This window comes from Rhamphochromis longiceps, linkage group LG22 (assembly GCF_057381845.1).
Source record: "Rhamphochromis longiceps isolate RC_006_pf linkage group LG22, R_longiceps_female_GT1.1, whole genome shotgun sequence".
NCBI lineage: Eukaryota > Metazoa > Chordata > Actinopteri > Cichliformes > Cichlidae > Rhamphochromis > Rhamphochromis longiceps.
Window position 1 is genome coordinate 9,013,905 of NC_140577.1, and position 13,694 is coordinate 9,027,598.

Consider the following 13,694-nt stretch of genomic DNA (forward strand, 5'->3'; position numbering starts at 1 on the left):
TGCTCATTCAGATAAATAACTACTTGGTCCGGCAAACATTTTTTGAATTCCTCTAACAAAAGAAGCTCTTTCAGCCCCTCGAAATCCTGTGCTTTACTGGCCTGCAACCATCGTTCAAACAGGCGACTTTTTTCACGGGCAAACTCCACAAATGTCTGATTGGCGGTTTTTTCACACTTCCTAAATTTTTGACGGTAGGCTTCTGGGACGAGCTCATATGCCTGCAACACAGTCTTCTTCATGACGTCATAATCCAGGCTATCTTCAATTGATAAACTGGTACACACCTCCTGGGCTTTGCCAACCAATTTGCATTGTAACAGCAGCGGCCAAAATTCCTTCGGCCAACTTAACGCGGCCGCTATACGCTCAAAAGCGTTAAAATAGGAATCCACTTCGGCCTCACGAAACGGGGGAACCAGTTTAACGTGTTTGGTGATGTCAAAACCTGTCGGGACCGCGGTGGACGTACTAGGATGACTAGAGGCAGATGTGGAGGGCTTTCGCTCCAGCTCCAAAGCTCTGACACGGAGGTGCATTGCTTGTACCTCAAGCTCTTTAGCACGGGCTTCCACCTCCCTAATACGGAGGGTCAAACGGAGATCTTCCGTAGACCGCCCCGCCAGGGGTTCCCCGGCCGTACCAGACTCAGCTGCTTCAGGCTTCGCCCCAGCAGCATCAGGGTCCGCCTCGGCTGTGTCAGAGCCCGCCTCAGCCGCATCAGAGTCCGCCTCGGCTGGTAGCACGTTAACAGGCCCTTTGGCATCCGACCCCGGCTCAGCCTCCGGAGCCACCTTCACACCCCCGCCATCAGGCTGCTCTACAGCTGCCTGCGGGGCAGGAAGAACGCCTCGCTCCACCAACTCTGCACACAAAGCGTCCCTAACCACCGCTTTGCGGGCACCATAGGACACTTGAACGTCATAACAACTAGCAATGATAAGCAAATCCGCTTTCCTGCACTTCACAATTCTATCCCACGAAGGCGAAGTAACAAAATCATCCAAAGAAAACTCCATAATTCCACACACCTACCACCCCCACACCCAAGAAAACCGCCAACAGACCAAACACACGCAAAAACCCACAGGAAAAGGCAGAGGACGAGCCCCCAATTCATGTTACGACCCGTCTAGGGCCAGGCCATAACATGAACGAGGCACTCGCTTCCCTCCCCAAGACCCAAGCAGTCACACGCAACAAATCCGTTAGATGTGAAGTGATTTATTTACAAGGTGAATAAAGAGAACCAAAACGGGAGTGTCAACACTTCAGGGTGAGCCAAGGCCAAAACAATAAACAAAACAAACCTACACAAATCCCGCACCCCTGACCTCACCAAAATAAAGTCAAAATAAAGACAGAGTCTGACCTCCTTAACCAACTCAAAAACAGGGGAAAACGGGTGATCAAAATAAACGGCAGCTCACCCCTACCCACTCCACTTCCACAATTTTCGCACGTATACTGCAGCCAGCGGCTACCACAGGACTACTGCTGGGTGATGAGGAGAAATGCGAGGACCTCTCCCGCTGTAGCACTCCAGCCTCTTTTTATTGGGCGGGTCCTCCAGCTGGATCCAATCACGCCGGGGCAGTAAGTCCACGCACCAATCGGAACAGGGCCCTGGCACAGCTAAATTAACATAGACAAAAACACAGCACCTGCACAAACAAACACACGGACATACATGTTCGTAACAATATATATATATATATATATATATATATATATATATATATATATATATATATATATATATATATATATATATATATATATATATATATATATATATATATATATATATATATATATACATATATATAAATTATAATGTTTTATATATATAATATATATATAAAAAACATTAGCGTACACTGTGTGGGGAAAAAATGTATTTTTAGAGCAAAAAACCCCCCCAAAACTTCTGAGCAAGCACTTAGCACGCTACCACGGGGATGTGAAATTCACAGATAAACCCCCGGATCCTCCCACTGACGTGACCGCTGCAGCACCCAGTAAACCTCCACCTGCTCCACTCCTGCTTAACAGGTAACAATAGATTTAAGAGTGACAGGACTCTGAGTCTTTTTATTTATTTTCTGCTGTGTTTTACTTGCATCTATTTGAAAGAGTGAGTATAAACACAAAATATGCTGGAAGATGCAGAAAATAGGTTTAAATGTTAAACAAATTTCTTCCAGTCAAAGACTGTTTAAATTTAATTTTTGCTTGATGCAATGCGCAAAAAATTTAAAAGATTAAAGCTCATAAAACAATTTTTAAAAAGAGACTTTTTCATTTGATTACATTTTATCTGATGGGTTATGCATAAAAAGTAGAATTGGCCTGAAAGGTCTATTACCTTATTACCTATTCAGGTTGTGTTTCATGTTTATAAAAAGTAACTAAGTAACTAATAACTATTGAAAATTTGCAAAACTAATTAGTAACTAATTACTGATTACTTATTTTCAAAAGTAATTTTATACTTAGTTACTCCATTATTATGTAATCCAAATGAAACCAAAGTAGTAAAGTATACTTTATGCAACATAAAAACATTTAAAAACAAACAGGACATTAAGAGATGTCTAAGATGCAACACTATGAAGTATAAAATGAGCCACAGTCACATCCAATATTCATTTTAGTTCTAATGCCATTGTATTTTATGTCCACCGATTATTGTGCTCATTATTGTGATGCTTAAGTCTGAAATTAAGCTCAGAAATGAATGCCAAAGTATAAAAACATCACACTGGGGTTTTAGAGAAAATTATAGGCTTTTGATAATGAGACTTTTACTGCAGCTGACCAATAACCAGCCCAGAAGTCACTAAACATTCCTCAGAATTTAACATGTTTTTCTCAGTTAACACATAAAACACAAAACCACAATGCTTCAGAGATGGTGGTGTTTTTAACATAGTTATGGTCTCTTCCAGCACGACAACTTGCACGGTGGTCCTTTAGTTGTTTTCTCCTTTGGGTCCAGCAACACTATGTTTGGGACTCACATTTAGGGTCGTGTTAGGTTTATGTTAGTGAACATCTGAATGAACTCGAAATCTGTCCTGAAATGTCGCTCACTGGCCCATCACCAGATCTCAGAAACAGCTGGAGCAGCAGAGGCACAAACAAGCCGAGGCACAGAGCAAACTTCAGAAGATTAACACTGCGATTTGTACCAGATGTACTGAGAATTGATGCCGCTGACTTTTAAGCGGATCTTTGTAGCACAAAAACAAGTCGCCGTGCAGAAAAAGAGCTCTCCTGTATGTAGGTTATCTTCAGACATAGCGCTGTGTTATGTGGAGACTTCGGATCCTGTGAGTGTTTTCCACACATGCGTGACTGTCCCTCGCAGCCCAGACCGTATTTTTATGTCATGAGTGTTTCCCGCAGAGACATCAAAAGTGAGCCGAGTAGTTCCCGGCAGCACTGGGGATGGTTTGGACTTGCCCCCTGCAGATATGTTCTTTCCTTGGCTGCGAATCAAATGTGTCTGGCTAATTATAGCAGCTCACCGCCCAGGATGACTGCAAACATCTGGTGTTGTGTGCATTTTTTTGCCCTGCCATTTTTTGACGACTCCTGCTGAATAAAGTTCACTAAGAGGCAACATTTTGTTTTTGTTATTTAATCTGTGCTCTCTGCTGTTTTCTGTTCGTAGCTCCACCATCAGGTCACGCAGCTTATTCTGATGAGAGGAGAAAACACTGCAAGCTGTCAACATTTTAGGGACTGAGGGACTTGATACTGAACAGCTGTAAACAAGCAATTTAAAACTTATTTTTGACCATAATGATGCACTTTTACTGGTTTTAACTTCACATGTGAAAATTTTAAGCTTTTTTCCATTTTAATTTAATTACATAAGCAATTTAACAACATCACTTTGTGCTCCAGGAGATTGTGTCACGTTGTAATGGGAGAGGGAGAATAACATAACAAAATGTGAGCTCTAGCAGATGAAGAAAAAGTACACAAACATCCATCCATTTCAGGGGGGACTGAAAAAACTAAATGACAAGAGAAACACAGCTACCAAAGAAAAACATGAAAAGTAATACAGTAATAATAGTAAACATGAAAGAACAATGATAATTAATAATAATCTTTGTTTTAATAAATTTAGTTATACGGTACAATTCTTAACAAAGTTACAAAGTGCTCCACTCAAATTTCTATTACCTTGGTACAACTGAGTTGTACAGCGCAGTACAGAATGGAGTCATGCCACCAACTGATTATGAACTATCAAAGATTTATTTAACTTAATGTTAATCATCGTGTGTGTGTAACTCCATATCAGTGGACAAATGTAATAGATATAATGTGCATGCAACAAACAAATTAAGACAGCCCAAATAAAAAGAAAAAAACAGTCAGAATCAGGTGTTCTGCATTTCTAACCTTGTCCTTAATCTCCACCCAGGAAACTCCTGCAACACAATGAAAACACACACACAGCAAACCAGCATAAAAATCCAAGAAATTAATAGCCTGAAAAACACAAGGTAAATAATAAAAAATAAATATTTTAGGCACTAATCCTCAACAATACAAAGGTTTTAATCTTTCATAACAGAAAAAAATTTAAGGTTTTTAAATTAGATGATTTTCTATCTTTCACTCTTTTTTTTACGTAAACACGTCAAGCTTGTACGTTTTATTATTCTAATGTGAGCATATTGTTCATGGCAGGGGATGTTTTGAACTTTTGGTTCAATAAGCTAACAGTTGACAGTAAAACTGTACTTCAGCAAATCTAAAATCTAAATCTGTGTTTAAGGCTAACTTAAGAACACTAATGTGCCCGTGCTAACATTGCTAACACTAACACAATGTTTGGTTTGTTTGCAGTAAGCTATGTTAGCTTAGCTTGCTATCATGCTAACATTTCCTATTTGGCTGTAAACACAACATGGTCAATGGTAAACAGATTAGTCCTTTTATAGCACTTTTATTCTCTACACGAGCGCTCAAAGCACTTTACAAAACTTGCCTCATTCACTCATTCACACAAGCACTTTTCTATTCTTTCTATCATACATTCATGTTTCAGTGGATGCATCGGAGAGCACCTTAGGGTTAATGTGGAAACTTAAGCAACTTAAGCAAAGGCTGGACCACTACATGTACTTTAAAGTTTGCCGAGATATTTAAGTCTGATCCAAAGTGACTAATCACCAGCGATTAGTCCAGTGATCTTCAAATTATTTTCCCGGGTCACAAAACTTGAAAATGAAGGACTAATCATGCACATTTGGGGCAATTATCTTGTGCCCACTAATGACCTGAGCCAAATTACAATGAGTCAAACAGCAGATTAAGCCTAAACCTCACAATCAAACACAGCAGTGTATGCAGGCATCATAAGGAGAGAGTTCACTTAGAGTCTCCTGGGAAAATGTGGACAACATAAAGCTTCTTGCTAAAAGATGAAAAGTGCCACAAGTGAAGTAATCAGAGTTTTTCTTTCTTTCTTTCTTTTTCCAGTTCATTTGGGACTAGCAGGGTATCCTGTGGTATCTGGGCTGCAGATACTACACTTAAGAGACAGATGTCTGCTGCCCAGTCTCAATGAGAGAGCCCTAATCACTGAGCCCACTGACATGGAAAACTGCCAACAGATCACAGTGTCTCTGAACCTGCTGGCCTGGGATGGCAGCATTGATCAACAGCAGCCAGCTGATTATATCATGGTGGAAAATTTCAACAGGGTGTACCGAAAGCAGGGGCATCATGGAAATTATTTTGGAAGGGTAAGGGGGTCTGGATATTTCTGGAAAAACAGTCTCTTACTTCACAGTGCATTACTGTAAATATACTGTACGATATAATATCAAATAAACTCTGTACTAATTAGATGTAGCAGGTGCAGGAAGCAGCCCAGCTGGATGCAAGAATTTTTCTTCCTGACCTAAGAACAAAAAGTTACTTTTAGAACTTAAGACCATCGTGACCTGGCTGAGTGGGAACCTATACAGACATACTCCCTTGCAGTTTGGGACGAACACCCTTCAGTTAGTGCAGCAGTATGAAAGGGCTACAACAGCAGAAGACCATACCAGGTGCCACCCTGGTCAGCTAAGAACACAAGCTCACCAAAACTGTACATCATAAGGCTGGAAAAGTGTTGCCTGGTCTGACGATGCTCGCTGTCTGCTGCTATATTCAGATGGTAAGGTCAGAATTTGGCATAGGCAACATGAAAGCATGGATCCATCCTGTCTTGTATGCACAGTTCAGGCTTCTGCTGGTCTAATGGTCTGAAGGATATTTTCTTGCACACTTTGGGCCCCTCAGTACCAAGTGATGTACCTAAAGAAGTGGCCAGCTAGTGTTTCTGTCTGTGTTACCAAAGACATATTTGTTTTTATGAGCTCCAACCAAACCACAGTTTATGGCTGCAAACAGACTGCTTTTTGTTTGACATGTCGTTACGTGTCAGCCACATCTCCTGATGTATGTTTAAAGGGACATGAGGTCTGTTCATGATTAAAAACGTTAAACCTTTTCATTTTTAAATGGTTTTGTTTTTGTTCCTGGTAAAGTTCTCAGATTCTTGTCGCCAACAGCCCCCCCCCCTCCCCCACCTCAACCAGTTTTACGTAAAACCAGAGATTTAACCTTATGATGGTGGTTTGAGCTCAAATACAGTAACCCCTAGTTAGTACCGCATCATGATTTTACTGGGTTAAATTGTTTCATAAAGAACACATTGCATAACTGTAAATTAGTTAGGCATGACTCAGATGATTCAGGTGGGTATAGTGAAGTTTATTTCAAGTGTTCTCTGCATGAATGACGCAACAGTTTGCCTTAATTTAGCTAAACCTTGCTCTGTTTTCAGTGTAAAGTGAGGCTCTTGTGTGTAGGTGGTGGGCTCTGTATGAAAACAGGTATCAGTGGGATGGAGGCTGCAAAAGGTCAGGTCCTGAGTACGTGTTGCCATGGCTGCGACTGCCTTAGTTGGCCTTGGTCTCAGAGAGCTTTTGCCCTTTAGTTAAAAGTCAAGAATAACCTCCACGTAAGCTGACAAGGGAGATGAGGGTGATGTTGGGTTTTTACCGGAGGACTGAAGTGATTCATCGTTTAACTGTTAAACTTTAAATTCTGCAGTGAAAGGAACTGTGATAATGAAGGCCGAGATAAGATGATATCCCTCAAGAGCAAATTTACATAAAAGACGTGCCACACAGTAACCTCAGCCTTCAGCATTTCAGTATTAGTTGTTCACAGAGACAAAACTGGTGAATAATCAGATTAAAGATCATGTCGAGGAAAGCTGAATGAACGTGTTTTTATGAACTACAGTAGAAAGATGCTTTACTGTACTGTCAAAGTATTGTACATCAGTGTTGAGCAGTTAGTTTCGTATAGCTTCTTAGGAAGAATTCAAGTTTTAACTATTAGGGGTTATGTCTTCCTTTTATATTTTATTTTCCATTGCTGTAAGAGCTCTGTAACAACGAAATTTCTCATCCGTGGGATAATAAAGGTTTATTCTATTCTATTCTATTCTATTCTATTGAATAAAAACTCAAATTAAACTACTGTAAAAGCTACTTTATTCCTACTTTTTAGAGTCTTGCCATAAACTATCTACACAGCAAAAAAAGTCTAAAACACAGATTAACAACCACCATAAAACACATTAATAAAGCTTGACTGTTTCTATGCCATGGCAATGCCGCCATGATTTAGGCTTAAATTTCAAGTGTTACTCCTGTTTAGCACTGCGCTAGTTTTTTAACATCAGACTAAAAGCCCACAGAAATACAAATTTTTCTGCCATGACCAGTGATACAAGTGCTGGGTCACTGACCATCGTTGCTGGTGTTTGTGGCCTGTGTGACTGTGGCTTTAACACAGTCACACAGGCCACAAACACCAGCAACCACTTGCCAACTGGTTGGGGAGAACAATTTTCCCACATGGTTGTGGATTTAGTCTCTTGGCCTGTGTGAGTGAGGCCATTTTCACGTAATCCTATAGCATTACACATTTATTTATCCAACACTTAAACTTGTGATTATACTTTCCACATCCACTAGGGTTTGCTAGGGACTCCATTGTGCCTGGGTGAAATTTCAGGTGCTGGACAAGTTAACATTGTAACGTAAATTTCTCATTATCAGTTGGTGAATATGGGGTCTGTGTGGCACAGTGGTCAGTTTTCAAAATAAAAGACCCCTTGCAGACTAATTGCCTTCTTGCTCCCTCTGCATGTACTCTGAAGTCGTGCTAAAGATAGAAACAAATGTCAAAGGCATGGACCTGTTTCAGTGGTTAGGTCTGTGCAAGCTGCAAAATTAAGGGACAAATTTAGCCAGCACATGATGCCTGAAATATACTTCAGCTGAATATCGATGTCGTAACTTACAGTCTAACAGAAAACCCTTTTAACCCTACACCAACGTAACCTGAGAAATGTAAATACACATTAGGTCGACAAGACCTAAGCGAGTGATTGGCGTGAAAGGTTGCGTGTGGGGTTAAGAGGAGCTTCTGGTTTTGTTGTAAGTTACGACATTGATTTCCCGTAAGAGTCTAAATCATGCATAAGGCAGGGATTATACATTCCACGCCTGCTAGTCCATTGGGGTCATACGATGAGTGTGACGGGCTACCTCTTTTCTCTGACTATGTCTGTAGTCCTTGATGTTCGCAACAGAGTATAATCAACCCTTACGGCTGCTTGCAGTTTTGGTAATATTGTCTCTAGGAAAACTTTGTCTGAAACTAGGTTCTTTTCGCTTAGTGGTATTTATATCTAAGTTAACAGTAGCCAACGCCTCCTTTTTTATTGTTCTGCTGAATGAGGCAGAAACACAATGTTTCAGTGACTTTGTTGTGGTTTTTACCTCTTTCATTCATGCAAAGCGAGCAGTATCTTGCACCTCATTTACAGTAAAAAGTGGACACATAAGCTTCTGTGAAGTACTCTGGATTTGTTTTTCTTTAGGCAGAGAGGGGAAAACCAAGTACTATAATCTGATAAAGTCACTGAAGCACACAGACATGTGGAGCACTGCTTAAAAACATCCACCCTCCCAAAAATCTAAGTGGATTAAAGCCATCAGAGGGGGAAAAAACCCAAAAACGTGTTTCCATTAGCCTTTGTTAATTGATTTTCCCAGTAGAACTGCTGTGCAGATAAAAAAAAGGTTCCCACATGTGCACCATTAAAGCCCAAATACGTGGACTCCTGGCAGGAGGCGCAGTGACACTGTGGCTTCTTTTTGAAAACACCCACAGGTAAGCAGAGAAACAGACGACCAATTATGAGCGGCAGCAGAAGATCAGCATGTTCCGGACTTCCTCCCTCTAACCTGGCCTGCTGTCAAGCTGCTTGTGCTTTGCCCCCCGCCTCTGTCTGCCTCCTCACATCTACTTCACAATTACTGCCTGTCTGATGGAGTGCTAGTCACTGCAGCAATCAAATCAGTCTTCAGGTCCGCTCATGAGTCTCTGCTGTGGATCTGCGATGTGTGCCAAGCTGCTGCCGCGTGGGTCAGGGAGGCTTCAAGTACAACCAGCAGTCACTTCCTCTGGCCAGATCATCACAAACAGCACAGTGAAACACAGTGAAAAGAACAACAGACATAGTGAATCCAGTGTCTTTGACCTGCACTCCTTCATATGGCGAACAGGGGGCAGATCCTCTGACAGATGAAAAAGTCCTACAGTGCTCTGCAGTTCACATGATTTATTATTGAAACAATGCATTTCTCTAATACTTTTCAGTGTAAGTTCCCAGTTTAAAGTTTTCTTTAACAGAGCATGATATTCATTTTTAAATTTATGGTCCCATTTACAGCAAAACAGACAATAAAGTAGAAGCTGAAGGTTATGAGTTAGTACCATATGAGCATCCATTTGCCTCTGGAAGATTACTGTGGCTATGTCCACCTTTTACCTCCAGTCTGTGAGTTTGACTCAAGACTAGGAATAGTTTCCTTTTCAGATCTGGCTCCAGATAAGGAAAATACTGAGATTTATTAGGCACCAGTGCTGACAAGGCTCCTATTGAACCCCTCACTGGTTTTATTTGCAAAGGCCAGTGAATGAGAAGAGAAGAAGAAGTGTATTTATTACACAAACGTAGCCAAAGTCCTTCATTACAGCAGCCAAAAGTGACTCAGAATCTATAGCAAAATAGCTTAAATAAATTATCAAATTAAATTACATTTAATTCATTACATTTTATTTAATATGAAAAAACAAGACAGATTCAGTTACTTTCATTTGCCAAAGATTTAAACAGCGAATTGTTCTGCATGTCGGATTTCACATACAGTAGACTTTGTGTCGGATGGTCTTCCTGATACAAAATCTTCCATTTTCCCAGGTTTGAGACCACCACAACATCACGAGGCTGTTGTTTGTGACAAAACAAATCATATAAAAATTATTATATCAGCTGTACTTAATCAAGATGTCACAAAAAGTAATACTTTGGTACCAGATTGATTCCAAAATTGATTCTGAAGGCACTGAAGACACGACACTATAACAATTTGTTGCTTTTAATTATATAATTAAAAAGTTGCTGGTGCTTTTTTTGTGCCAAATTTGGTCATTGTATATTTCAAAAGTAGAGTTACTGACAGTTTTTTGGAAATGTCTCATATAATCACATCACAGAGAGATTCCAATTACATTTTAATGTTGGTTACGGGCTTAAAGAGCCCCAGAACTAAGACTGATGATTTAGTAGAATAATAAAGAAATGCAAACATGACATCTAACAATAGTCAAAAATGTGGGACTAAAGCACTGAAAAAGCAGTAAAAACAAACGGAAAACACTTAAAAACTCCAAAGTTACTCAATCAGGGGCAACGAACATTTTGATCAGCTCCAATTTACAAAAGTGTGCAAAAGAATTTCTCAAGAAGCATGTGGCTGAAATCGAGATGTGGTAATCTGCGAGTGTATCCCCCACTGAAACCCAAAGATGATCAACAGAGTGACAGAAGAGCAGCTCCCTAACAGTTACTGTTAAGACCATAAAAGTAGAAAAGAAAAAAAATTTCCATTTGTGCTTTTCTACTTAGTGAGGCATTTTGGGAAGCAGGTACAATTTGTCCTTCACCAACCCCGTAGCCTGCATTGTTCATTCAGTCTGTGGCCAAACTCAGGCTGCACATAAGCAATGACCATAAATTAAAGTGTTATTAAAGTTGTATAAATAATTTCTCTTTAATAAATAACCAGGGTTTAAGCTTTCCGTGGTAATATTATTGTGTTCTTTTTCTGTTTTAGAGCTCCTTCTGAAAGGAAATTGGATCTGCTTGTTTGCTGTGCAATGTTGATTATTTATGTTTAAACAGAAACACTGGGTTTTTTTTTCAGGTTTGATTGTGTGTTTTTCCATCATCCAGGCCCGAGTGTGAGAACTCAGGATGGATCAGATTAAGTGTGTCGACCGCGTGTGGCTAAAGCCCTGCTGTGACCTGAGGATTTTTCCACACGCTCAGACATATCAGTCACTCTTCTGTCAGCATTGCCCTGCATGTTCACCGCATGTGACAGCACAAGAAACCATAAATGCAGAAACGTGGAAGAAAACAACCGTGGCACTCATTCTAATACCTGATGTGACTCTGGTATTTTTATTGGCTTGTAGTTGCACGGGGCCGTACAGGATTGCTATAAACGGTGACAACAAAACAATCGTCACCTCCCATTGTGAAACATTTCTGAGCAGGCAGTGTTGCTTATCATAAAAATGCTCTTATCACTAATCCTATTGCTTTACCTTGGGGAAATCCTTTTTCATGTGCAATGCGTTCTTGTTTTGAAGTCTTAAGAACAAAACATTTTGATCCACTTGGACTGGAAACACTAATGAGTAACATTTTTTTTCTTTCTCAACACTGCAGGTTGTGAAATGCACCAAAGGCAGCGTGCATAAGCTGAATAATGTTGCTCCAGACTGAATACAATCTCAACACTTTTTTAGATTAAAATAAGAATCATTTAAGCATCCTTCTTGACTTCTAGAAAAGGATACTGACTGCACTTCACTAACTCATGATGCACATTTTCCCAAACCCATGCTGGCAACGAGTATCTGCATAGTCATGAAGTCAGGAGTGTATGTGATGTGATAAGGCTATTAGCGGAGGATCTGGCCTCTTTAAATAACCGGGGTTTAAGCTTTCCATGGTAGTGCCATTGATAGAAAGAGAACCGGGGAAAAAGCTGGCTAGGTGTTGGGAGAGGGCATGGATTAGTGGTGCAGAGGTGGAGATATGGTGCCACACAGGAGGCGGGTGGGTGATGAGAAAAAGCTGACTCAGTGGGACAGCGAGGGAACATCCTGCCTTGAGCACTGTGTGGTGTTAAGAGCCTGACTCACATGCACAGTGAGAATATCGTGCACTGGAAAACTTCTTAGTGTGTGTGATCCAGCTCCTGAATTATAACCACGGGCGTAAATGGACCGGATGCACTCTTCCTTATCCTCCTGGGGTTCATATGTGATGTTTGTCAAATTTCAGTCGAGTTAGACAGAAAATCAGGTGCCGACTTAAACCATTTAACTCTGCTGGGTTTCCATGTTTCTCAACCTAGCGTCTTGGAGGCTTTCACCTCTTTTCAGAGGGGAGGGATCAGGTGGAAAGGATTATGTGTTCACTAAAAAAAAACTCTGCGTCAAACCTCAATTATTCCCAAACCGCAGTCCTGCAAATTACGGCGCTGTTTCATAAGAGTAGCTGGGAGCTCCTGTACAGGGGGAGGAACCAGCTGGAGCCTCAGCTGCACCTCAGCTCTCCTTGTTTTCCATCATTGATGTAGCATGCAGATCAGGCCGAACTGAGAAGGGCCACAAGAATGTGCCCCAACACGAAAACAGAAGGGGTCCTGCCAGTAAAGATTAAAGTCAGGGGGGTAAAAATGGAGACAGACATTGCAGATTGTTAGATTGGTAAACTTGTTGTAATAGGATTTAAAATGTGCATCAATAACTTATGAGGCTTTTTAGATTTATATGTAAACTTAACATGGTTTTAACATCTGATCAGTTCTGTCACAGCTCTCTCAAATTTATAGCTCTTGTGGTTAAACAATAATCAAAATAGTAGTTATGGGTCAGTTAATCGTTAGCTTCAGCAGTCCCTTCATTGGTCAGCTGACTTACACAAAGGCGTTATTCACATCCCGACCCAATATGGTCTAATGCACATTACATAAGTCTCACTTAAGTCAAACAAATCCTGCAGCTCCCTTTTTGCATACTGCATTTATATAAATATACATAAATGGGTGATGTGAATGCACTTGGCAGCTGGATTTAAAGTAAATTATGTGACCTCAAAGTGATTCTGAGAAAAGGCTCTTAGGGTGGAGTTGTTACGTGTTACTCTCTCAGTTAGTGCTGAGCCTCAGAGCGTCACCTTGAAACAAATCAGAGGCGGTGACATCATGTGGAGCAGTATTCGCTGCTGTGCCTGCCAAAAGGCCTTTAGCGGGATTACACTTCAGGTTTGGCAATGAAGTGGTTTCTGTGACGCCAGAAATTTAATTTTGCTATCTAACCTCTCTCCAGCCATTTAACTTGATTAAGACTCACATGGTTCCTGTTTCTTTCTATTCAGTATAATAAAGCTTTTTATTACCCACGACAATTAACTTTGCAAACTTACAGGACATTTTTTGTGGGTGGGTACG